This window comes from Protopterus annectens, chromosome 2.part1 (assembly GCF_019279795.1).
Source record: "Protopterus annectens isolate FY-2018-M chromosome 2.part1, PAN1.0, whole genome shotgun sequence".
NCBI lineage: Eukaryota > Metazoa > Chordata > Ceratodontiformes > Protopteridae > Protopterus > Protopterus annectens.
Genome location: NC_056729.1, coordinates 1,926,522,563 through 1,926,550,016, shown reverse-complemented (window position 1 = coordinate 1,926,550,016; position 27,454 = coordinate 1,926,522,563). Strand labels below are relative to the sequence as shown.

The 27,454-nt window shown below is 39.2% G+C and overlaps 1 long non-coding RNA gene across 1 annotated transcript in view; it reads right to left on the bottom strand.

The window, feature by feature from the left end:
- Window positions 1-27,454, bottom strand: part of LOC122794812 — a 191,478-nt gene that overhangs the window by 89,869 nt on the left and 74,155 nt on the right. The window contains exon 2 of the long non-coding RNA XR_006363711.1: window positions 20,531-20,593. This is a non-coding gene — a long non-coding RNA (uncharacterized LOC122794812). The remainder of the gene's footprint in view (window positions 1-20,530; window positions 20,594-27,454) is intronic.

Here is a 27,454-nt window from a genome sequence, read left to right as displayed (position 1 = left end):
ATTGGGTATGTGGCCGAATGGTATTCCATCAATTATCCATGCACCACTGATGATGTTGTGTGAATACTCATCATGCATGTGCTAAAAATGTGTCCACAATTATTTGCTAAAGACACAGAGGCTTTAATCAGCATTGGATACATATCTGACACACAGATACACATCCAGCAATGGTATGTGCACATGTGAGTTATGGTTCACAGAACATCACAGGGTTATGAATAGCTGCACAGCAATGCTGTGTCCATGTATGCATTGTGTTCCAGGGGGAGGGCCCTCACCTAATAACAAAACACATGCATCAAAGCCATGTATACTGTTTGTAAGTAGGACTGACTACACTTGCACTGCATACTGTTGAGCAACACATGTCCTGCATGCTGACATGTGTGATATGACTGTTTTGCTTGTTACACTGTACTCCACCATCACCTGCTATTGTGTATGTTCTGTGATTGCTGGTGTTGTGTGTGTCTGCTTTCAGGAGGAGCGTAGTTTTGTGTGTGTGCATGTGTGCATGTGTGCATGTGGTCTGAAGTCATGTTCAGGTCTTAAAGTGTGTTTCCTGTTTTCCTCTCACAGGTGCCGAGTTGGGGCTGGTTCAGTACAGCAGGGAACCTGATGTCACTGAGACAGACAGTGTTCATGAGGATAGGTGTGTTGAGGCACAGGCAGGTTTGCCAGGGTCTGTTGTTGAGCCACCAATTGACAGTACACAAATCTCCACCCCACCCATGCACACAGTCATACTGCCTGTACATCCATCATCACCATTGCCCTTAGCTGAGGGACAGCGTACGGTTGGCACTGGCCAGGACAGTGTGGTATCTATGGCACATGTATCAGGACACAGCAGCCATAGCCAGATGTCTGGAACGGTACCACATAGGCAGATGCTCAGGGGTTCGCTTCAGAGCACTACTGGTCATCATGCCCCTGGCAGACGTACCACAGAGTTTCATCTGTTTCCATTTCTTCCTGCCCTCTGCATCTTGAGCTGTCACACCATCCACCTGCATGTCCTCTCTCACCACAGCCATAAACCTCATCTTAGGCATTCCTCTTTTCCTGTTACCTGGTGGCTTCATCCTTAGCATCTATTTCACAATATACTCTGCATCCCTCCTCAGCACATGTACAAACCAACGTAATCCTGCCTATCTGGCTTGGTCTACTAACCTTCAAACCTGGGCTGACCCTCTAATATACTTATTCCTAATCCTGCCCACCCTTGTCACAGCCAGTGCAAATGTTAACATAAATTGATTAAGGGTAGAGCTACAACAGATCCTGGAAACTCTCACCCTATAAGCCAGACAAATTATATCTGGAAGGCTATGGATCACATCATCATGACACTTATTAACAGAGACATTATGAACCTTCAAACACTGCCCCATACCCACTTAGGTTTTCTAAAGGCCAGATCATGGCTCCTACACCTAGTAGACTTCAAGCCAGTTAACAAGGCTATAAGTGAGGGAGGGGAGGTCCACATAGCCAAGCTATAGCCCACCAGGAATTCATGCTCATCCCACATTCTGGTATTATACATAACCTCAACAGACTGACCATAAACAATTGTTAGATGATGGATTGTCAACTGACGCACAGATGTAGGACACACAGTAACATTTGCAGCCTCCATGTACAATTCTATGCCAGTAACAAGTGGTATTCACCTGCACTCAGTCCTGGGACCACTCCTGTTTGGCATATAGCTTTCTTAGGTACAAGCAAATACAGTAGGGATATGTCTGCCCACGTCTGATGAAAATGCATACTATGGGCTATACTTTATTCTCTTGATGACACACACATCCTCCAAAAGGATATCATAGAGACAGATACCTGGTGTCAAAATCATGCTGTAAAGCTATACGCCAAAGAAACAATAGGTATCCACTTTTAGAAAACAAAGTATCCCCAGAGTACCACATAGGTAGTAGCCCCCAAAATATGGAACAGGTACTAATGTATACATAGAGCCATGTGTTTAGTCATCTCTCCTTTGATAATCACATTACCAAAGAGTTTTGGAAATCCCTCTGTGGAGCACATAAGCAATAAAGTGTTTGCATGCAGATCCACAGAGGTTGTTGCACACCTATAATGATTAGTCATCTTTGCCAAACTTTGCTTGCTTTGGAACAGGATTCAAATATACCTCAAGCATAAACCTTCACTCACACTCTTCAATAGACACTGTGATGAGTGGATGTGAAACAGAAGACGTAGCCCAGGGATCACTGCAGTGGCTAAGCTTGTCGCAAGCATACAGAAGTGACCTAAGGTCTGGAAAGTGCCAGCACGCTCTGGCAAAGATAACAGATGTTTTCATGGAGAAAGCAGAGTACCCACCTATGAAATAATTGAGATCACATGTATGTATATGGCTTTGTCCCACAGCTACCTTACATGTGTTATGCACATACAGTTGTCATTGTGATATGTCATACACTAGAAAAAATCAAAACCCACTCCACATTGACCAACAGTGTCACACACTCTCAGTTACCAAGTGCGGGGTTCAAACGACTACCTAACTACATTATGATACTACAGCAGTATGCATTTACATGATGCACTATACACTTTACTGGGATTTCACTTTCCCACAGGTATATTTGTAGGATGGTGACATCATCAGACTTGACACAGATGAGTATATCACTTTTAAGGGGTGTGAGTAGTCTCCAAAAAGGTTGTCTCTCCCCAGGGAGACACACACACTTGACAAGTGCAGGATTCAAACCCCTACCTAATTATGTTATGATACTACAGCAGTCCGTATTTACATGACACACTATACACATTACTGGAATCGCAGTTTCCCACATGTATATTTTAGGATGATGACATCATCAGACTTGACAAAGATGAGTATATCACTTTTAAGGGGTGTGAGTAGTCTCCAAAAAGGTTGCTCCCTCCCTAGAAAGAAAGACACAGTTGGCAAGTACAGGATTCAAACCCCTACATAACTACAGCAGTACGCATTTACACAATGCTCTATTTACATTACTGGGATGTTATTTTCCCACAAGTGTATTTGTAGGATGGTGACATCATCAGACTTGACAAAGATGAGTATATTACTTTAAAGGGGTGTGAGTAGTCTCCAAAAAGGTTGCTTCCTCCCCAGAAAGACACACACTCAGCAAGTGCACGATTCAAACCCCTACTTAACTACATTATGATATTACAGCAGTACGCATTTACACAACGTGCAATACACATTACTGGGATTTCATCTTCCCACAGGCGTATTTGTAGGATGGTGACATCATCAGACTTGACAAAGATGAGTATATCACTTTTAAGGGGTGTGAGTAGTCTCCAAAAAGGTTGCTCTCTTCCCCAGGGAGAGACAGACACACACATGCACAGTTGGCAAGTGCGGGGTTCTTAATCCAAACTAATTACTTCTTTACACTTCAGCAAGCATTATGGAGTTACAGGGTGCAATACAGACATTACTCGCTGACAGTTTTCCCAAAGGTTTTTTCACATTTGCTAACCTCAGTAGGCTTATCATACTAGATGTATTGTGAGTGTATTGTATGCATAGGCCATGACAATATCATATATGGGTTGATGCACCACATGCTGGCACACACAGGGTCAAACCGGTGGCTAAGCTCTGTCAACCCAATACTGGACAATACAGTCAAGAGGAGTAGGGTCATACAAGCACAACACCAACAGTCTCACATAGACCTACAATATAAGCAGCAGCAAAACACACACATAAATACACATTACCATACTCGGAGAATACAAATATTAATCTGAAAAAGAGAGAGTGTCCTCCTAAGCAGACAAGCAAGCAACATGCACCTACAAGCACACACCAAAAAACAGATAATACACCAAAGCAGTGTGCCTCACAACAGGCCATAAGGCAAAACAACATACCCAACACACTAGTAATAGGTGACTCCATAGTCAGGCACACAGATGTTCCACTCACTAGGCTGGAAGGTTACTGTCAGTTGTCTGTCAGGTGCTATGATCTGCCACATAACACAAGCACTTAGATCACGCCAGAACAGGTACATATATGATGTGGTCTTTGTACATGTCAGTGTAAATGATCTCAGACACATCTCCCAGGACAACATGACAAGAGATATATAGTAGCTGCATGATCATGTAGCCCAAGCTGGTATGACCCTGACCTTGAGTAGCATCTCACCTTCAACTACATGATACTGCAATATAACAGAAAGATGATAAACTTCAACAATTGGCTGAGCTTCTGGTGTCATTCAAAGGGTATTCAGTCACTGTCTGCTTGGGATGACATGATAGACATGCCTCATTGCTTCGCTAGATATGTTTTACACCTGTCACCCCTATGCTTCTGAATACTGGCCAAGGCTCTTGCTGTTCCCATATTACCTTTTTTTAGGCAAGGCTCAAAGGTTCATATGTTCATAGGTTCATAGGTAGGTAATAGGCTATCAGCCCTGGGGCCTATATATATAGGTAGTTTATTCCAGAGTATGGGAAGTCTCTGGGACAGGAATCTATCCCTCCAACATGCTCTGTTTATTGTGGTGACAAGGTTTAGGACCCTAGAGCATGTAGCTCGGAGGTATTGGGATTTCTTTAAGTGTAGCATGTCCAACAGCTCTGGGTTTGACATAGCTTTGTATGTTAGGCAGAGATTACCTCTGAGTAGGCGATATGCAATGGACTAAAACTGGAATTTTTTGAGACAGTCTGTGTAGGGCATCTGTTTGAGGCCAGTAATCCTCTTTGTGAGGTATTTCTGCGGCCTTTCCAGTTGTTGTAGATGTCTTGTGAAGTACATACCAAAAGGGGCGTTGTACTCTATAATGGGTCTAATGAGTGATGAGTAGAAGGGAACAATGACCTCTTTTTTTCTGGATGAGAAACCTTTTGTAATGAAGTGTGCCACGTAGAAGAATTTCCTGACTACTGTGGCGATGTGATTATCAAAGGAGAGACTACTGTCCACCTGTGTCCCAAGCTCTCTTATCACACTTTCAGTGTTAAGTATACTACCGCCTATGTTGTAGTTCATGGGTACAGAGTTTTTACCAAAGGGGATGACAATTCACTTTTTGGCATTGAGCTTGAGGCCATGGCTTTGACACCAGGCATCTGTCTCAGTGAGGGCCTTTTGTATGATGTCCACATTGTTAGGAGTTTCGATTATAGCTCCTAGTTTGCAGTCATCTGCAAACTTCATTAGCCAAAGACCTTCTGTGTTAGCCTGTACTTCAGAGAAGTAGATACCAAACAGGAAAGGACCCAGGACTGAACTCTGTGGTACTCCACTTGTCACTGGTCTGAAGTCGGATTTGGAGTCTGCTACTTTCACAGTGTGGGTTCTGTCAGTGAGCCAGTTGGCAACTCATCTTGTGACATAGGGATTTATACCTAGTTTAGTGAGTTTATCTATAATTCCAGAGTGGGGGATGGTGTTGAAAGCCTTGGCAAGATCTAGATAGGCTGTGTGAACCACCTTACCCTTGTCTACAGCTTTGGTGACTGCTTCAAAGAAGTCTATCAGGTTTAGGAGACATGATCTGCCATTTACAAACCTGAACTGGGTGGGGTCCAGAGTTTGGGGATTACCAATGTCTTTGTTTATAAGTTCTATGATGATACATTCCATGGCCTTGCAGACCAGGCTCATCAGGCTAATGGGGCGGTAGTTCCCGGGGTCCGTGGTGGCTTCCCCCTTGTGGAGTGGGATAACCGTCACTGTGCGCCATTCAGCAGGCACAAAGCCTGAGGTGAGGCTATGATTGAACATGGTACTTAGGTGGGGTGCCAGTTCATTCTGTAGTTCCTGTAGAACGCAGCCTGGGATGTTGTCTGGTCCCATGGATGCTGTGTTCCTGGCTTTGGAGAGTGTGGTTTTTACCTGTGCATCCGTGATTACAGGAACTTTGCATTCTTCCAGTATAGAGATGGGCTCTTTAATGGGTGAGAGGGGGGTAAAGTTAGCACTGAACCTATCTGCCAGGATGTTGGCAATATCAGTTGGGTCTGTATATTTAGTGCCATTGTGCTGTAACTCGGAGCAGATCTGAGTGTTGCCATTGGGATTCTTGACATAGCTATAGAATGCATTGTGGTTGTCTTTATAATCAGTGGTAATTTTGTTTTCGTAACTAGTTTTGGAGGATTTTATCAGGGATCGCAGCTTCTTACTGAGGCTGACCAGGGAGCTCCTCCACTCATGGGATTTTACACTCTTTTGCAGCAGTTTCTTCCTTCTCTTGTACAGTTTGTTTATGGCAGGGGACCACCAGATTGGCTTCCTTTTTTTTGGAGGATAGCATCTTGGCTCTGTTTGGGATAGCACAATCCATGCACTCATGTAAGTGCTTATAAAGTGCAATTGTGCAGGATTCAGTAGTCATAACTGTATTGTCCGTCTGCATGGGTGTCATGAAGTTCACCACTTCTGTCTTAAGAAGCATTAAGTTGGCTTTGGAGAAACTTTTTACCATGGCACCCCCTGTGCTATTACATATGCAAATTTGGTTTTGTCATTTTGGGATAGATGTTTTGTGCTAGGGGGCCAAAACAGATGGAAAAAGTATCTATTTCTTTATAGACGTTTTGTGGACAATGTTATTATTTTATGGGAAGGGGAAAAGAGAGAACTAGTACTTTTCATAGAATATTTGGAACATACCACAACCTTTTTCAAATTTTCTCTCACATGCTCAGATGAAGCTATAGATTTTCTGGATGTCAGAATTAAAAAAGAAAGATCTGGCTTTGTTACTTCCTTGTTTCGAAAAGAATGCTGGAAAAATAATTTACTTACTTATGATAGCATGCACCCCAGACATACATCTAAGAATATAATAAGGGGTCAGGTAAGTAGAGCCTCAAGGCTTTGTACTAAAGATAGTGATTTTGAGGAAGAATTGATGAATATGGAACATATTTTTAAAAATAGAGGTTATAATGAAAGGTTGATAGTAAGTAAATTAAGTCAGGGTAATATACATAGAAAATCTGTATCTTCATTAAAGACAATTTCATCAGAAGAGCAACATGGCCATAAATTTGCTTTTAATAGAATGGCATTCACGTATAGTAGTAATATACATGGTGTATGTGACATTATCAAGAAAAATTGGCATATACTTTTATCTGATTTTAAAATAAAAGAAATAGTAGGGATAGAACCCAAATTTGGATTTAGAAAAAATAAAAATCTGAAAGACATTTTAACACAAGAAAAGAGTAACCACAAGAAAAGTTCCATTTGTCAAGTAGGTACAAAACCATGTGGGCTATGCAAAGCATGTCACTGTATTAATAAAGAGATTGTTTTTAAGCATCCAGTTACAGGGAAATTATTTCATTTTAAAGCAAAAGCCAATTGTAGAACAAAGAATATAATTTATTTAGCTGAGTGTCAGCAATGCAAAGCATTTTACGTGGGAAAAACAAATAATGTGTTTAAAGTTAGAATTTTGCAACATCTTTCATGCATAAGAACTAGAAATATGCACAATGCACTTTATAAACATATAGAAGTAAATAATGACCATCAGTTTAGATTTAGAGCTATTGCAAATGTATTTCCTAGTATAAGAAAGGGTAGCCTAGTAGATGCCACTGAGAGAGAAGAAGCAAAGTGGATAATTGAGCTTTTAGCCCATAGGACACCAGGACTAAATTAATTTGTTCCTATGAAACCAGCCCTCAAAGATAGGAGGGTGCAGTATAAATTTTGATTGGTTGGAAACTGTTTTGAAGTAGGTATTTAAATGTGACTAAGATTGTTTTTATTTCATCTGAAGAAGGGCAGAGCCCGAAAGCACTTATCTGTGTTAAAAACTGCTTGTTGAATTTTCCCTTGTTATATTAAATTAGTGTTTTATCGAAGGATTGTGGTGGTCTACATTGGTTTGTTCGCTAAAGATTATTTTGTACTCTGTGGACCTTCAGTCATTTTTCTCAATTTGTTTTCTTTGCTGCTGCCTTTGTATTTGGGGAACTGACACACAATGGAACATTCAGAAACTGCTATAAGGGAAGAATCTGGTGCTTCACCTGCTATTTCCATGGGAATGAGGACCTTTTCTATAAAGAGAGACCTAACTAATCAAGGAAATCCGTTGATGAATTTAGAACTACATGTAGCACCTGAGAGATGTACATTGCATCAAGTGAGTACAAGTAATGATTTAAAATTTGAAGAAATCATAAGAGACTTTACATTTAAAGTTAATAAGTTAAAAAAGTTACAATGGCAGAGAAATCATTTCAAAGCCTGTTTAAAATGTGGCATAGTACCAAGAGGAATGAGGGTGTTTTGTATGCCCTCACAAGGTGAACACTATCCAGAGTTATTAGCCAAATGGCAGCGCATCAACATAAATACAGGTTTTTCATATATGAAATTACTTCTGGAATTTTTTGCACCAGAGGAAGAGAAACTCACAGCAGAAGTCGGTGTTTTACAAATGCAATTAGAGACTGAATTTAAAGGAGAAAGATTCACTAAAAAACTAGACGAGCTATACTGTGCTTTTTCAATGACTGACCAGAGGTTACAACAAACAAAAGTAAAAAAGCTACAGCGCGACTATAAAGATTTCACGACCGGTAACATCTTCATATGGCCGAGAGAGGAAAGAGGAGAAATCCGTTCCAATGTCTCTTTAACTAAGACCAACACGTCATATGCGGAAGTGATGCGAGGTAGAACCACGCTGAATAGCGCTCGAAGAGCGGAAGAGACTTTTCATTTGAACAACAGTAATGAACAATTAGTTAGGTCTAAACAAAGTAACTCGGTGGAAATAGTGAGTTCAAATTTAACTACGGAACCTCTGGGAGAGAGGACTATACAACGTTCTGAATCAGAAGAAACAACGGACGTTTTTTTAGTAACTGCTGTTCCAAATGCAGTAGTTACCCAATCTAAGGACCTGGGTGCAAGGCCCAAGACAAATGAAGCAGTGCAGCAGGGTGAGCATTTTTTAGCCCAAATGCCAGCTCCAATGAAGAAAAAAGGAGAATGGAAGAGAGCCAGCAGCGAAGGCAGAGGGGCAAAAAAGAGAAGGACATCAAATTGACTGGTGATAATATTGTTTATAATTTATCTAACTATGTTCTTAATGATGATGAATTATTTGTTTTAAACAAAGGTATGTCTTTCGTACCAAGTAGAGAAGGCTGTTTTAATGAAATAGTCATGGATATGATGTTTTATGGTAGAAAAGTAATGTTGCAAAGTTTATTTAACCAACAAAATAGACAGCATATGTTGAGACAACCTAGTACATTCATGCCACCACTCAATTCTACCGTGCAAATGTTTCTTAAAGTATGTGAAGCTGATTTATATAAATATTTAGAAGAAGGCAAAAATCAGAAATATTTTAATTTAACAAATATACAAAAACAAGCATTAATAAATTTATAGAACAATGATAATATCATAATAAAACAGACAGATAAAGGTGGAGCGGTTGTTATATTAAGTAAGGATGATTATTATTTTAAATTAAATAATTTATTAATAGAAGGTAATACCTACTTGAAAATTAGTCCATTAGAACTTAACAACATCATAATAAGAGTTCATAACAGTATTAAATGTATGTTGGATAACAATATTATAGACCAAGATCTTAGTGAATTTCTATTAATAGAATATCTGGTAACACCTATTTTCAAAGCACTACCCAAGTTACATAAAAATTATAAAGATCCCCCACTGAGACCGATAGTCTCAGGTAGAAAATGGGTAACTGAAAATGTATCTATTTGGTTAGAATATACTTTAAAACCATATACAACAAGAATAATAGACATTTTGAAAGATACACAACAATTTTTGGAAGCCATAAAAAATATTGATATATGTGGAAAAGAAGTATTAATGGTCACCTTAGACGTTGTAAATTTGTTTACAGTGATAGAAAATGAATATGGCATGAATGCTGTTTGTGAACTATGCAAAGACATGGGTGAATCAGATGATAGGAAATTATCTACAATAAGAAAATGCTTGAATTTGGTTTTATCTAACAATGTATTCATATGCAATGACAATGTATATAGACAAACACAGGGGGTAGCCATGGGCACCCCCTGTGCTAATACTTATGCAAATTTGGTTTTGTCATTTTGGGAGAGATGTTTTGTGCTAGGGGGCCAAAACAGATGGAAAAAGCATCTATTTCTTTATAGATGTTTTGTGGATGATGTTTTTATTTTATGGGAAGGGGAAAAGAGAGAACTAGTACTTTTCATAGAATATTTGGAACATAGCACAACTTTTTTCAAATTTTCTCTCTCATGCTCAGATGAAGCTATAGATTTTCTGGATGTCAGAATTAAAAAAGAAAGATCTGGCTTTGTTACTTCCTTGTTTTGAAAAGAATGCTGGAAAAATAATTTACTTACTTATAATAGTATGCACCCCAGACATACATATAAGAATATAATAAGGGGTCAGGTAAGTAGAGCCTCAAGGCTTTGTACTAAAGATAGTGATTTTGAGGAAGAATTGATGAATATGGAACATATTTTTAAAAATAGAGGTTATAATGAGATGTTGATAGTAAGTGAATTAAGTCAGGGTAATATACATAGAAAATCTGTATCTTCATTAAAGACAATTTCATCAGAAGAGCAACATGGCCATAAATGTGCATTTAATAGAATGACATTCACGTATAGTAGTAATATACATGGTGTATGTGACATTATCAAGAAAAATTGGCATATACTTTTATCTGATGATAAAATAAAATAAATAGTAGGGATAGAACCCAAATTCGGATTTAGAAGAAATAAAAATCTGAAAGACATTTTAACACAAGAAAAGAGTAACCACAAAAAAAGTTCCATTTGTCAAGTAGGTACAAAACCATGTGAGCTATGCAAACCATGTCACTGTATTAATAAAGAGATTGTTTTTAAGCATCCAGTTACAGGGAAATTATTTCATTTTAAAGCAAAAGCCAATTGTAGAACAGAGAATATAATTTATTTAGCTGAGTGTCAGCAATGCAAAGCATTTTACGTGGGAAAAACAAATAATATGTTTAAAGTTAGAATTTTGCAACATCTTTCATGCATAAGAACTAGAAATATGCACAATGCACTTTATAAACATATAGAAGTAAATAATGACCATCAGTTCAGATTTAGAGCTATTGCAAATGTATTTCCTAGTATAAGAAAGGGTAGCCTAGTAGATGCCACTGAGAGAGAAGAAGCAAAGTGGATAATTGAGCTTTTAGCCCATAGGACACCAGGACTAAATTAATTTGTTCCTATGAAACCAGCCCTCAAAGATAGGAGGGTGCAGTATAAATTTTGATTGGTTGGAAACGGTTTTGAATTAGGTATTTAAATGTGACTAAGATTGTTTTTATTTCATCTGAAGAAGGGCAGAGCCCGAAAGCGCTTATCAGTGTTAAAAACTGCTTGTTGAATTTTGCCTTGTCATATTAAATTAATGTTTTATCAAAGGATTGTGGTGATCTACATTGGTTTGTTCGCTATTGGTTTCCTTAATGGGAGGTGGGGGCAGAATGTGGATATCTAGGGTAATTATCTTATGGTTGGATCGGACCAATGAGGTGTTGACTTCAGGTGTGGAACACCAGTCACTTGGGACAAACCAAACCCTGTAACCAACACAAATAACCACAAAGTGGGCTAAATGCTACTCATTGCCAGAAGTCTCAGCCTCCAAATGCACACACTCAAGGCACTTCTCAGTATGGAGAATATTGATATCTGTGCAATAACAAAAACCTAGTTCAAGGCTCCAGAAAGCACACCAGCACTACCAGGATACTACTCATTCCATACCTTCCAGCATCAGAACCTGGATCACAGCACATAGGGCGGGGATGTATCCATATTCATCAAGGATACCTACACCTCTCTCTACATCCTCTCTACAGGATATGTACCCATAGAATGTAACGTTCTTCCCACTAGACAGGGGTAGGGCCACAACAGACCCTTGGCATTCCCGCTCTATGAGCCTGACAAGTCTGATCTGCAAGGCAATGGAGCTAATCATAATGGAAGTCAACAATAAAGACATTGGGAACCTTCACACAGTTGAGCACACCCAGATTGGCTTTGTCAAATGCAGATCATGCCTCCTGAACTGGGTAGATTTCTTTGAGACAGTTACTCAGGCTACAGATGATTGAAAGAAGCTCCACACAGCCCACCTATACCTTGCTAAGGCCTTTGACACCATTCCACAGTCAGGTATCATAGATGAACTCACCAGCCTGGACATAAATCCATACATCACCAGATGGATTGCAAACTGGCTCACAGATAGATCCCACAAATTAAGTGTTGCTGGCTACATGTCAGACTCTAAACTGGTAACATGTTGTCTCCCCTGGGGTTCAGTCCTGGGGTCCTCCTGTTTGGTAGATACTTCTCAGAAGTGCATGCCAACACAGGATGGTTGTGGTTGACTATGTTTGCTGGGAACTGTAAAGTGTTTGCGATAACAGATTCCCCAGATGACACAAATATTCTCCAGAAGGGACTATGAGACAAATGTGTGGTATCAGAATCATGGCCTCAAGCTCAATGTAAAAGAATGCATAGTAATCCCCTTTGGGGAAAACAAAGTACCCACAAAGTACCACATAGGTGTTAGTCCCTAAAAACTGACGAGGTAATAAGGGATCTGGGGACAGAAGGAGATGGTCATCTTTCCTCTGACAACCATGTTGCCAAAGTGGTTAGGAAATCCTATGTGGCCCACATAATCAACAAAGGGTTTGCATGAAGCTCAAAAGAGGTAGTGGTTGCCCTCTACTCTTAAGTCATCAGACCCATCATTGAGTACAATGCACCATTTTGGATGAACTCGACTAGGCATATCCAGCAGCTGGAGAGACCACAGAGGTACCTCACCAAGAGCATTACTGGCCTCAATTAGTTGTGTTATGCAACACAACTGGAAAAACTTAATCTGTTCTCTGTTGCGTACTGCCTACTCAGAGGCAAACTCTGCCTAACATACAGAGCCATGTCCAACACATAACTGTTGAACATGCTCCTTCTAAGGAAAAGAAAATTGAGTCGCACTACACACTCCAGGGATATGAACCTCATCACAACAATGAATATAACATGCTGGTGGGATAGAGTACCATCCTAGTGACTTGCCTTACTGTGGAACAGAGTCCCAATGTACATCAGACAGAGCCCCTCGCTAACACTCTTCAATAGGAACCTTGATGAGTGGATGGGAAACAGACAATTCATGCCAGGGATCACATCAGCAGCCCCACTAGAAAGAGGCTTAGGGTACTAAATATTAGAACTAGGGCTTAGGAGACTAATCAATGGGGTGGTGAAAGCTGCACAACTTGCCTAGGCTAATATATGCCTCCGTGAAGATAGTCTACTACATACCTATGAACCTATGTGGCAGGTACATGCCTACAGATAGTAGATGTGTACTTCATTGTACAGTCATGTTGTACAGCAGGCACATGCACCACATACACTATAATGCTTACAGATACTGGTGACTATTATGTACAGTGGGTGAGATGTGCACCTCATGTCTTTTTGCCATTGGGATGTGTGCTGGGTGCGCAGTCCTGGATGTCTCTCTGTCATGGTCCCCCTCTTACACACATCTCTGCCCATCCATCTTTGGCTTATTATACTGTGTTCCCCCTACATATATATAGGTACATAGGTAGGTAATAGGCTATCTGCCTGAAGGCATATATTAGTATGGCCAGAATGTGCAGCTATCACCACACCTGGGGTTAGTTCCCTATGCCTCTGTGTAGTAGAGCTGATGAAGTGATCCGTGGTGTGACAGTTCAGTTTCACATACACTCATCAAGGCTCCTCTGGAAGAGTGTCAGTGAGGGACTCAGCTTAATGTAGGTTGGGAGCCTGTTCCAAAGCAAGGGAAGTCTGTGAGTTAGTAATGTATCCCTCCAACATGTTCTATTTATTGTTGTGATGATTATATCCCTAGAGCATGTGGCACAGTGAGCTTGGGTTTACTTCAGATAGAGCATGTACATCAGTTCTGCATTGGATATGGACCTGTATGTTGGGCAGAGATCGCCTGAGTAGACAGTATGCAACAGAGTACAGATTTAGTTATTTCAGTCTTGTTGCATGGGGCAACTGTTTGAGGCCAGTAATCCTCTTGTTGAGGTACTTCAGTGGTCTTTCCAGTTGCTGAAGGTGCCTAGTCAGATTCATCACAAGTGTGCCGTGGTACTCTCTGATGGGTTTGATGACGGATAAGTAAAGGGAACCTCCTTTGACCTACATGCAAAGACTTTGGCAATTTGTGGGGACACATAGCATGATTGTCTAACTACTTTGTGAATGTGTTCTGAAAGTGGAGATGACTATCCACATGTGTCCATAGAGCCCTTATTATTACCGCCATATTTAGTGTGTTGGCACCTATGTGGTATTTGTATGACTGTAGCTCGAGGCCGTAATTTTGACACCACATCTGTCTGACTGAGACCCTTTTAAAGGATGTCTCTGTTGTCCCACACATCAATTATGACAACCTTTTTGCAGTCATCCACAAACTTTGCTAACCATAGCCCTTGTGTGTTTGACCGTACTTCTGAAAAGTATACACCAGACAGGAGGGGTTCCAGGACTAAGCCATGGGGGACAGCAGGTGTTACCAGCTTACAGTCCAACAGGGAGACCACAATTCTTACCTTATGGGATCTATCTGTGCCCCAGTTGGCAATCCATCAGATGACATATGTGTTTATGCACAGGTTGTTGATTTTGTGGATACAACATGTGTGTGGGATGTTAGAAAAGGGCTTTTTAAGGTCTATGTATGCCATGTGGAGCTCATTTCATTGATGTATGTCCCGGGTAACTGGCTTGAAAATTGTCTAGCAGGTTTAGGGACCATGATCTGCCCCTGACCAAACCAAAATGGTTAGGGTTGGGTGTTTTTAGACTCCCAATAGCTCTGTTTATGGGTTCCATAATGATGAACTCCATGGCCTTGCAGATCAGGCTTATTAGGCTTATAAGACTATAGTTCCCATGGTCTGTTGTGCACCAACACTTGTGGAGTGTGCTAAACGTTGCTGTAACCCATTCAACAGTTTCATATCCTGTACAGAGGGTGAGTCTCAACAGACTGTTTAGGTGTAGGGTCTGTTTGTTTTGGAGTTCACATATGACACACCCAGGGACATCATGTCATCTCATAGACGCCATGTTTTTAGGTATGGACAGAGCTGTTTAACCATTGTATATGTGATTTCTGGGTTTTCACAATCTCCAGGTATGGTAATGGGCCCTTTTGTCAGTGAGAGGGGGGTAAATATGTATGAACGTGTCTGACAAGATGTTGGCAATGTCAGTTGTGTACATGTATTCATTTACACTTTGCACTAACTCAGAAAATATATGAGTTTACATTGATATTTATGACATAGCTAAAGAAAGCTTCATGGTTCTCTATGGAATCTTTGGCAATATTTGTTGCAGAGCTTGGCTTGGATAATGTTAGGAGTGCTCATTGTTTCTTGATGATACTAATTGGAGATTTATTGATCTTCTTTGGATTTTACCTTTCTTTGAACAACTTAAGTACTTATATTACATAGTTTGATTATGACAGGGGTCCAATATATTATATGGGTCTGTTTTCATATCACTGTGTGCACAAGGCAGGATTGGTGAATAGTGACATGTGTCTGGAGTAAGAACTGCAACTTCATGCCCAATATGACCTTTCAGTATGTTGTTGACTGAAATTTGTAAAATTTGTTTAAGTGTGTGAGCATGCCCACTATGGGCATATAGACTATATGTGTGTGTAAAATCAAGTTGGTTTTTACTTCAGGGCTCACCTTTGTGTTGTACATCGACAGGAAGCAAGCTGTGCCTGCAGGGCTTCCATGAGTCAATTTGCATAAACTTATCAACATTTCTACATACAGGGGGGTCAGGACAGCTATTATTTATACATTTCTACCCGGGGGGCACACCTGATTGTTACTGTGAGCGTACATAGGATGAGGGGTACACCTGACACTTTTTGCTAGGCCTGCACTGCTATGTTAGGTACTCCATTTCAGTCTGTACTGTTGCCTATCGTACTGGCTTGAGGCATACCATTGTACTACAGACCTTAGCTTCCAATTACATGCATATTAGTTTGTGACTTCATAGCCTACCCAACCCACATCACACTGCATGGCCTGCTGTTATCCGTCTGCACAGGCCTGGGGGAGGTTACCCATATGTCTCTTCAGAGGACATGATACAGCATTTGTTTGTGTTTGCATTTGTCAACAACTGTCCTGCTGCCTGTGACTGTTAGGTATGTGACCCCCCCCAACTGGTATGTGGGAGTGACTTAAGTTGTATCTGTGTCACTAAAATGCTGTCATGGCTTAGTGGTTCAGTACTGTGACTATAGTGCACAATATCCTGAGTTTGAGCCCTGTCACTGTTTTTTATTTTCCTGCTGGGCAGACCAGACTGGTTAAGGAACAGTAAAGCAGATGTGAGCATGTTTACCCAACTTTGCTAGACCTTGCTCGACTTGGCCCGACATTGCTCGACTTTGCCTGGCGTTGCCCAACTTTGCCCAACGTTGCCCTATGTTGCCCAACGTTGCGCTGTATTTAAATATGCTCAATACTGGTTAAAATGTGCTTAGCAGTGCTTTATATTGCTTAAAATAGGGCACTCATGCCTCGGGTGGTACTGCAGGGCTGCCTATGTCAGATGCACATAGTACATTCCCTATACATGTTTGAAAACAGGTAGTGTCAAGTTAGGCATCCCTTTTACTGTATATGTGAGTCAGAGAGAGGTGTTATTTTCAGGGTTCCACCTGAGTCAGTGTATGTGCTATGCGTTGCCTCTTTGCCAAGGTCAGGGCATACTGGGAACACCTCCTTCTGCCTACTGGTGCAGGCTCAGGTTGTTCCTCCTCTGAGTCAAGCTGTGTCTGTGCAGGCCGTGGCAATGGCTGGAGGCTGCTTGGCTCTGCCCCATGTTGTTCCTGCTGCAGCTGTTTCTTCAGGATCATATTGTGTAGCATGGCACATACCATAACAATTTGGGTACATGTAGTTGGTGAATACTGCAAGGCTCCACTAGATGTGTCCAGGCACTGGAACCGTGACTTGAGCATCCCAAACACATGCTCAATTATGCTTCTTGTTTGTGCGTGTGCCTCATCATGGAGTTCTTGTTCAGGTGTGTGTGCATTTCTGATGGGTGTCATCAGCCATGGCTCCAGAGCGTATCCAGCATCCCCCACTAGGTGACAATCAGGGATGCCCCCATTGGAAAATCTCTGGTACAGCTGCGTCAGATGTCTGATGTGCAAATCATGATAGATTCCAGAGCATCCAGCACACACATTCATTATTATGCCCTGGGTATCGCACACAACCTGGCAGTTGATGGAGGAGAAGCCCTTGTGGTTGATGTAGACCCTACCCTGCTCACCGGGTGGTGCTTTGATGCGTATGTGCATGCAATATATTGCACCCACTACCTCATGGTATTCTGCTATTTGGTGGAAAAGAACCATATTGTTGGCCAATGCCTCACGGGAATTGGTGAAATATATGTGGTCACTGATATGTGCTGATGTGGCATCCAGAAACTGGTGGAGTACCCTGGATGCTGATGCCTGTGAAATCCCCATCATATCACCAGTTGGTCTCTGGAAGGTACCTGTAGCTAGTATTCTTAGGCCAACACATACCTTGGTATCCACTGGGATGGGTTCCCCTCTGTTGGTTCTGTGTGTGAGGTGTGGCTGGCACAGCTCAACAATTTACTGTAGGAGTTCTCTGTCCACCCTATGGCACTCCACTAACTCCAGCTCATGTAGCCCCTGGTAGGTTACCCTGGGTCTGTACACTCTTCTCCGTCTCCTCATTTTGGATTGCTCAGCAGCATTCACAACATCACTAACCTCAGCACCTTGCACATGTTGGTTTATGATAGCAAGAGTAGCCCCTAACATTTTGTCTGACTTATGCTTTTAAGCTTTCCCTCTTTGTATACTGCAGTGTTGCAGATTTCTTGAGAAAAACACAGGGGGAGAATGGTGTTTGCAGAGTTTAAAGTGCTGGGCTGGGCTAGTCTGCTGCCTGTGTAATTGGCTGATTCTGATGTATTTCAGCTGGCAGCTCTGCTAGTTCTCCTTGGTTAACTTCTTCCTGTTTTTTTTCCTTCCTTTTGCCTTTCTGTTTCCATCTCGGAGCAGCACCACGCAAACGAGTGCAAACGTGCACACATGCACGCACACGCGCTGTGCATGTTTGCAAGGAGTTTCCTATCTTTTCAAAGTGTGCATCTTGGGTTTGAGGTTTTCAAATAGGACAACTGTAGACAAGCCCCTTTTCAACCTGAGCAAATCAGGGCAAGCACGAACCACTGTGCTCCAATTAGCTTACAGCCTGTCTGAGACACCCCCTCATGATGTCACCTATATTCTAGTCTTCTACTCACCTACTCCTAATCTTACACTCTTGGGACATGCCTCACATGCTGGGGAAAATTGGGATTCACTATCCTTATCCTCATTTGCATAGGATTGCCTAGTAATGCATTGTTACATCTCTCACACTGAGCTTCCCCCCTTAGCAACCCCTAGTCAGTAGCCATGTTGTCTGCAGCCTGCCATTCACCTGCATGGCAGAATAAGCTTTTTAGTGAAAATGCCTATTTCTGGCTTTTTTAAAATTATTTTCTCGTTTTTAAAGCGCTGCACGTTTGCTCTGCGCTATGCTTAAACATCAGAGATCAGGGGAAAAAAATAAAAGTTATATTTTTATGTTTTTAAACATTTTACACTGCCAATGGCCATATATTTGGCCATTGGCATGCTTCCTCAACTGTATACATCCTTTATTTGGAGCTGTCATAGCTCTATTTAGCTATTTGCAGAAATGTACTCCATTACCAATGGAGTACATTTCTGCATGTAACACTAATCTTCCACGGACAGGTTCGTGTTTGCTGGATCACAAATTTACCTCATTTGCATGGATTTCACCAGCAAATGAGGTAATTTGCATACCATGATGCTGTCCGTGCAAGACTAGCTTTAGCAGCTCTCATGCACGCCCCTGCCGGCTGTTCCTGGATCGCACGGCAGACATATTGCCTGTTTGACATCATACACTACTCTACAACTCCGTGCAAGCTTTTGAGAATCTGGGGGATTGTGTCTCCTTGCTGCTATAAAGTTTTGCTGGACTGAAGTTAACCTCCTGTATTCCAGTTTCCACTATTAAGATATATACATTTAAAGAGTTACAATAGTGTACGTACATTTCTGTTCTGTCCAGTAGGGCATGCTGTGATTACATTTTAAGCACAAGCACTTTATAAAATATTTTTTCAACACACATCTGTAGAAACCTAGTTTGATATATAAATGACATCCAGTTCTAATACATTTGTAACACAAGCATCTTATATGAATCATGTTAATATTCACAAATGACATAGAATTATTTATAAAATTCCAGACAGCTGTTCTAGTAGTATCTCCTTTTGTAACAGTTACATCTTAAAAAATGGCTGATAATCAAAAAGATGACTGTCCAATATAAAACAGAAAATAACTCTTAGGAATGAAGCTATTAATATAAATAAGTGGGGAATAGATTCTTAAGTCTTCTTTAATACGGAAGTGCTTTCATGTATTAGAAGATTTTCCCTAAACTTATGGCTATTTAACTTCAATAATGTTTAGCTAGACATTCACCATGCATATAACAACCAGTAAGTGTTCAGAAATAAAAATATAATAAGCAAAAAGATGCAGCATGAGAATTCACTATTACTGATAGTTCAGAATAAATGGCAAAAGTAATTTGTAATCTAATTTAAAAATATTATTCTGAGAAAGACATACAGAATACACAAATAGGCATAAAAGAATGGAGAGTCCAGTGGTGACAGAGATGGGACATTATTGTTATTTTTGTCCCCTTTTAATTTCTTCTGTAAGTTGTTTGTTTTTGGGTTTGACATTTAATTTTATAGTTTTGTAATATAAATAGACATCTGTATTCAAGAACATCCTTACCATATGTTTAGTGCTTTCTAGTCACTCAGAAAGATTACATTAAGTGTATGTGTAGTCTACACTTTGTGGTAACCTTTATGAAGCCCTGTCAATATTTAAAGCTGCAATAATTTCAGTAGGAAAACTAAAATTAGGAGGTAAAAGGTGTGCATTATGTCTGTGTTGTCCGTTCACTCAGAACAGTGTACACTTAGTGTAGGCTTTATTGAATGCCAGAGGCAGTCTTGTTTAATTTAGATAACACAAATAGTATTTGTTTTGATCATTAAGGGATTTAACAATACAAACGTGTTTTGCAGTTGTTAGAGTGGTAAAGATACAGTTAAAAAATAACCTTCTGATATTTAAAACCTGAAGTATGATGACTGGATAGTAAAGTATAACTCCTGTATGATACCAAAAAAATCATCAAAGAATTGCCATGGTACATACCTTCGCATCTTTCTTATCTTTTGCATCTTTATAGTCCTGTTTTTAAGAAGACTACTTTGCAATCTGTGAAGAGAAAAGAAATCATATGATTACAAGACAAAAAAACTATGTTATGTTATTTATTTATATATATTTTTTCTTTGTTTATTCATTTATTTATTTCTTAATCTATGGCTTCTGCATACTGACTAAAGCTTTTGCTGCTGCCACAATGCCTTTTGTATACAGAAACTGGCTGATGGCCATCCCAGGGTAGTATATATCAATGCAACCATCTCCAACCATAAATCTTAACAAATCAATCAGATCTGCTCAGTGCCAGAAGAGTAACAAAACAATACCTAATCAGGACAATCTCTTGCAAGATGAGCATATATATATATATATATATATATATATATATATATATATATATATATAAATATATGGATCACCTACTATACACCGAACGTTCAATACACCAACAAGCAGGAATACACGACCGGTACACCGACAGTGCATTAAGTCGATACCACACATTACTGACAGCTGATTGGCCGACAATAGTGAGAGCCAACTTTAAGAGTGTAGCTGTAGCTGTATCTCTCCTACATCCAAACATATCGCTTAATAATGGCAGAATCAGAGCTAGAAGGACCAGGAGAAGACTCTTATGAACTCGCAAAGAGGGAATGAAATGTTACAAATTGAAGGGCACCTATACCATCTAGAGTGTACAAGATGGAACAGGCATTATTGGGGATGTAAGGAAAAGCCAAGTACACGTTGCAGGGGTAGAGCAGTAACCTTGAAGAGCACAGATGGGGAGAAATTACTGAAAACAGTTCCACATGACCACAGTGCTGATCCGAGTGAGACTGAACAATATACACTCACAAATGAGGTAAAGGTACGCGCCCAATACAGCAGAGATATGCCGTGCTCTATTGTGGAAGATGCATTAGCATCCACATCCATGTCTGCCATCCATAATATACCAAAAAGGAAGGCCCTTTTACAGAGTATAGGTAGGGTTCACAGAAAATGTACTTTAACACCAGGTAGACGTGAAATCACATTAATGAACATTGATAGTAATATGTACAATCTGAAAGAAGGGTGCTTCATTAGTAAGCACATGGCTGATAACACAACTGACTCTATAGTGTTTGCATTTAGCATTGTTTGTAACCTGTATGATCTCAGCCGAGCCACCATTTGGATGATGGATGGCACCTTCTTTCAAAAAGGTGTGACATGCAGGCAGCTTTATAGCATACATGGTCTTTTAAAGATTGGATGTTATAGTAAAGTTGTACCCCTATTCTATGCTCTCATGAGCAAGAAATCATTAAAATGTTATAATTATCTTTGGCATGCTCTGTTTGGACTATTGTCGGAAAAAGCTTTGAATGTCAAGTTAAATACATTCTGTGTGATTTCAAGATAGCAGCCTTAAGGAGATTGAGCTTAAATTTCTCCAATGTACAGTCCAGAGGGTGTTTATTTAACTTTGGACAGAATATTTGGAGAAAAGTACAAGCTTTGGGCCTTGCCTCTACATATAACAGTAATATGAGGTTTAAATTGTCAATTAAATCACTAGTTGCGCTAGTGTTTCTACAACAGGAGGAAGTGATTGACAAATTTGAGTTAGTGAAAACTACTATCCCTTATGAAGGTCATGAGCTTGTGAAATATTTCTCCGAGTACTATGTGTATGGGAAACTGAGGAAATTTCGTACTAGAAATAACACGTCTATGCGATTTCCTCCACTTTTTCCTGTAAAGTTTTGGAACATAGCTGAACTAAATTATTTGTTTTTGCCACAAACACAAAACTCTGTGGAAACGTGGCACCACAGATTAAAGTGTTTGCTAGGTAGTAGAGCTAAGGACCTGGATGTCATAATGCATGCTTTGACTAGGGAACAGGATTGTATTGATGAATTAAGGGTGAGAATGTCAACTGGTGTTCCTCCGTCTCCTAAAAAGCGGAGGGTTGTACAGAGGCATAATCAGTTTCAGCAAGTAATTGACAATAGAGCTGAGTACTCTCCACTAGAGTTTGTGCAGAGTATAGCTCATTTATTAAAGATGTAGGATGAAAAGCTGGCTGTTGCACTTTTTGTTTGGACTATGCATTATAGTGAATATGTAGGATGGAAAGCTGCCTGTTTTTCTTTGGACTATACTTCATATTTTATACAAAACATTGGTGCTTAATGGCTTAAATAATGAGTTGAATTGGAAGTGTTTACTTTAAGGTGATAATTTATTGTTTAATTATCAATTGAATGTAATTAATTATGTGGAATATAAAAATGTGTGTATTTTTTGAGTGTTTGTTATTCCTTGAAGGTGGAGACACTGAAGTGCTAGAATAAAAACAGATTAAAAACAGAAATCTTGCTTTGCTTTTTGACTTTTTTTTTTATAACAGTCAGTGGTTTCTTTTGGGTCAGAGATGTTTTGTGTTATATTGGACGGAGGAGGAGAGTGTTTTTGCATTTCCTTTTGGGGCATGGCTTCTGACCCAAATGTGGATGTCCCTTGTGTAGTTCGTGAAGAATCTGTGTCTTTGCTGGGAGCGGCTGGAGGTTTGGGATCCCAGGTGGGCTCCCAGAGGACTATGGAACATTACCTAAATGGTTCGGTGCAAGTATTGGGAAAAACTATGGAGAACCGGCAAGTCAGTACAGGTACTGGTCCCTTGTTCGAGACATTTATTAAGGAAAGAGCAAAAAGAGTATCTGACCCTTTAATTCAGTGGGGCAGATGCTGAATGTAATACCCTCTGATAAGAGGGAATTGTGTGATAAATATGAAAAGGTTTTGGAAAAAGAAACAAGAACGTATTTTAATATTTTGGGACTGCAGTGCTACATTGACCTTGATATTACACCTAAAGGTCTCCAGTTTGTTAAAAATCCTAGTACCCCTTTTGACTTGAACTGCTCTGTAGATAAATAGTTCAAAGAGCAATGGCTGAAGGCTTCACATAAATGTGTAATTGAATGCCTGCATATTTTGTTGGAGAGACATCAAGTAAAACACAAAAAATTGAGGCAGGAACTGGTGGTTCTATCACAAACCATTAGCAGCTCTATGAACACACAGAATATTAATGCTTTTCTGGAGAGAACTAACAAAAAGTTGCTCTCTCTAGAAGCTGAGCTTGTTGAACAGAAGAAATCTAAATTAACAAGAGACATTAATGAATATGCAGCAGGGCATGCTTTTTCGTTTTCTTCCAATCGGAAAGCAGGGAATCAGAGACATCAGCACGTTAGGTTCAAAAATGCTGCCTCGACTTCGTTTGCTTCAGAAGGGGAGAGCCGTTACGACATGGATGCAAGTGAAGAATTTCCTGACCAGAAGAACATCAGCATACATTTCGGAACCAGGGAGACCAGAAACAGTACCAGCAGCAGTATCGGCAGGGGCAGAAACGGAACAGGAATTATGGGGTTAATGGCGGTAACCCAGAAGGATGTTACAAAACAGACTTTAAGCTGGGACCTAGTAATGGACATTACTATGACAAAAGGTTCAGATGTTGAGGTATGTACTGAACCAAGTTTGTTATTGAATTTATCACGATGTAATTTAACACAGCAACAAGTGTCAATATTGAATTTGGGGCTTATGTTTGTGCCTACTGTGTTACCTAGAGGTCATATAGTTAAGCAAGAGATGTTTAGATTTATACGGAAAGTGTGTTTGAAGTATCATTTTGCCATGAATTTAAAAAATAATAATGCAAGTAATAATTCTTTGCTTTGTGAATCTGATGATAGATTTTTTTCCTGTTATGAAGAAGCTGGGGAAATGCCTGATGGTAGCAATGATGAGAGAATGTTTCCTAATGCATATTGTAAAATTGATGTATCAACTATACCAGTGTTTAACAAATTTATTCCACCCTTTGAAAATACAAGTATTTCACAGTTTGGCTCCATGATAGGATTTGGAGGTGAAAATACTTGTGATAGTGTTTTGTTAAATAAACATGAGATACCTTATAATTTAACTTTAAAAGAGTGGTGAGCTTTGAACGTGTTGAGAAGTAGGAAGGATATAATAATAAAACCTTCGGATAAAGGGAATAAAATAGTGATTATGAACACGTTACAATATTATAGAATGTGTATGGAGCACTTGGAGAATGTTGATGTGTATGAGAAATGCGATAGGATTAAATATGAGCAAGCAGTAGCTGAATATGAGAAAATGTTAGATAAAAGTGTTAGGTTAGGATATTTCACTGAGAAGGATGTCAGGGACAGGTTGTTTAACCAAAACAGTGAGATAGCTGTTTTCTTTTGCTTGCCTAAGGTACACAAAAGTATGGAAAGTCCACCTGGTAGACCTATTATTTCAGGTTGCAAATATTTTTTACATAATGTTGGTCTGTTATTATATAAAATATTGCTACTGTATTTTCAGAAATCTCCGGCATACATACAGGACAGTTTTGATTTTTTAAGGAAAGTTTCCCCTTTAATTTCGAATAAGGATAAATATTGTGGTTGATGTTAAATGTTTGTATACCACTATTAAGCATAGAGATGGTTTGGAGGCTATTGCATACTTTTTGGGAGATAGCCCCTTCTCTAATTTTGTAGTTGATATGGTAAATTTTTGTCTTAAGAATAATTATTTTTATTTTGATGATGTATTGTATAGACAGAAACAAGGTACTGCAATGAGGGCAGCATTTGCCCCCATGTATGCCAATCTTTTTATGTCTTTTTTTGATATTAAGTTTTTATTTAATTTGAATTTTATGAAAAAATATGTTAACTCTTATTTTCGTTTTATTGATGATTTGATATTTGTTTGTGAGGGGGGTAGGGATGAAGTTGATGAGTTTATGTTGGAAATGCATAAAAATCCTTTCGGCTTGTCATTTGATGGGCTTCAGAAAGGGAATAAAGTGATATATTTGGACCTTGTTTTGTAGGGGGAAGGAAAGTGGAGTTATTTCATCAAATATACATAGAAAATTTGCTGATGGTAATTAATATTTACACGTTACTAGCTGTCATCCACCCCATGTCTTGAAGGCTTTACCCTATGGTGAAATACTACGTATTTCAAGATTGTGTAGTGATAAGAATTTATTGATAAATGAGATAGGACAGACTAAAGATATGTTCTTGAGAAGGGGTTATGATCCAATTATTATGCAAGAAGCCCAGACCAGAGTATGGGATGAAATAAATATATGTAGGAATGTGAGAGGTAGTATTAACAAGTATAAGTATAATAATATGAATTATATGTATGAAAATAAATCAAATGTTAAGAATGCAGTAGATCCAATCTACTACGTGTCTATTTACAATATTAAAAGTGAAGAGGTGAGGACATTAGTAGAGTACTACTGGAAATACTTGATGGAGGACAGGTTTTTGGCAGATATTTTGCCTAGGAAACCTTTTTTCTCCTATAAGAGGGGAAACATTTGAGAGATATGGTAGTACATGGCAAAGTTTGTATGCCAGTTATGGATATACCAGACACACCATCAGTTAGAGGAACATTATGTTGTAATAAGTAGAGCATATGTACACATATTGTGAATGTGTTCAATAATATGAATGGAGTTAAGTTTGAACCTAGAGGCATCTATTCATGTAGAAGTAAGGGAGTTATATATTCCCTGAGGTGCCCATGTCAGTTATATTATATAGGGGAGACTAAACGTGAATTTCGTATCAGATTCCTGGAGCATTTAAGGGATATTAAGAATATAAGGGAAGGCAAAATGATTGCTTTACATTTTAAAATGTTACATAATAGTGATATTACTTTATTACAGGGTACAATTTTACAAAGAATGGAATGTTTACATAATGATAAAGATGTATTGAAACATAAGTTATTGTATAAAGAAAGTATTTATATTTTAAAATACAATACATTGGTGCCTAATGGCTTAAATAATGAGTTGAATTGAAAGTGTTTACTTTAAGGGGATAATTTATTGTTTAATAATCAATTGAATGTAATTAATTATGTGGGATATAAAAATGTGTGTATTTTTTGAGTGTTTGTTATTCCTTGAAGGTGGAGACACCGAAGCGCTAGAATAAAAACAGAATAAAAACAGAAATCTTGCTTTGCTGTTTGACTTTTTGTTTACCACAGTTGGTGGTTTCTTTTCAGTCACAGTTGTTTTGTGTTATACTTCATATTTTGTTTAATGTTGACAAGGGGCTTGAAAATGCACATATTATGCATCTGTTGACATATTTGTCAGGGAATGTCACGTCGGTGAATTGTGGTTCTGTGTTTTGCACTGTCGGCGATTAGGAATTTTGTCGGTGTATTGAACGTTCGGTGTATAGTAGGTGATCCAAATATATATATATATATATATATATATATATATATATATACAGATATATATATACATATATATATATATATATATATATATATATATAAATAAATATATATATGTGTGTGTTACTAAGACTGTTTTTTATGCTAAGGATAATATACACTCCGTACATGTTCCTGGCATGTAGTCAATCCAACTATTAAACCTTCAAAAATCAAGCAGACCTGCAAATAATGGAATCAGAGACCTAAATCTGCTTAAGCAAATAAAACAAGCAGGAAAAATAGATATACTACACTGTGCTACCCCTTTTCTGAAACAAACTTCCTCTTGAAATTAAGGAGTGAAATTCATAGTGTTCTTTCAAAAATGAGCTAGATAATTGGTTGGCCATTCATTAGTTCATTCCTAGTATGACTGATAGTCACTCCTTGAAAAGCGAGGATAGGGCTAGAATGAGTACTGACAGAGTGCCAGTGGCCTCCAGGCCCAGTTGCCTTGTTACTTTCCATGATTGTATGATTTTATGATGAAAACTGTGGTGGCATTACCATAGCATCATCTCTGGTGATTCCCTGAGGACCACAAACGTA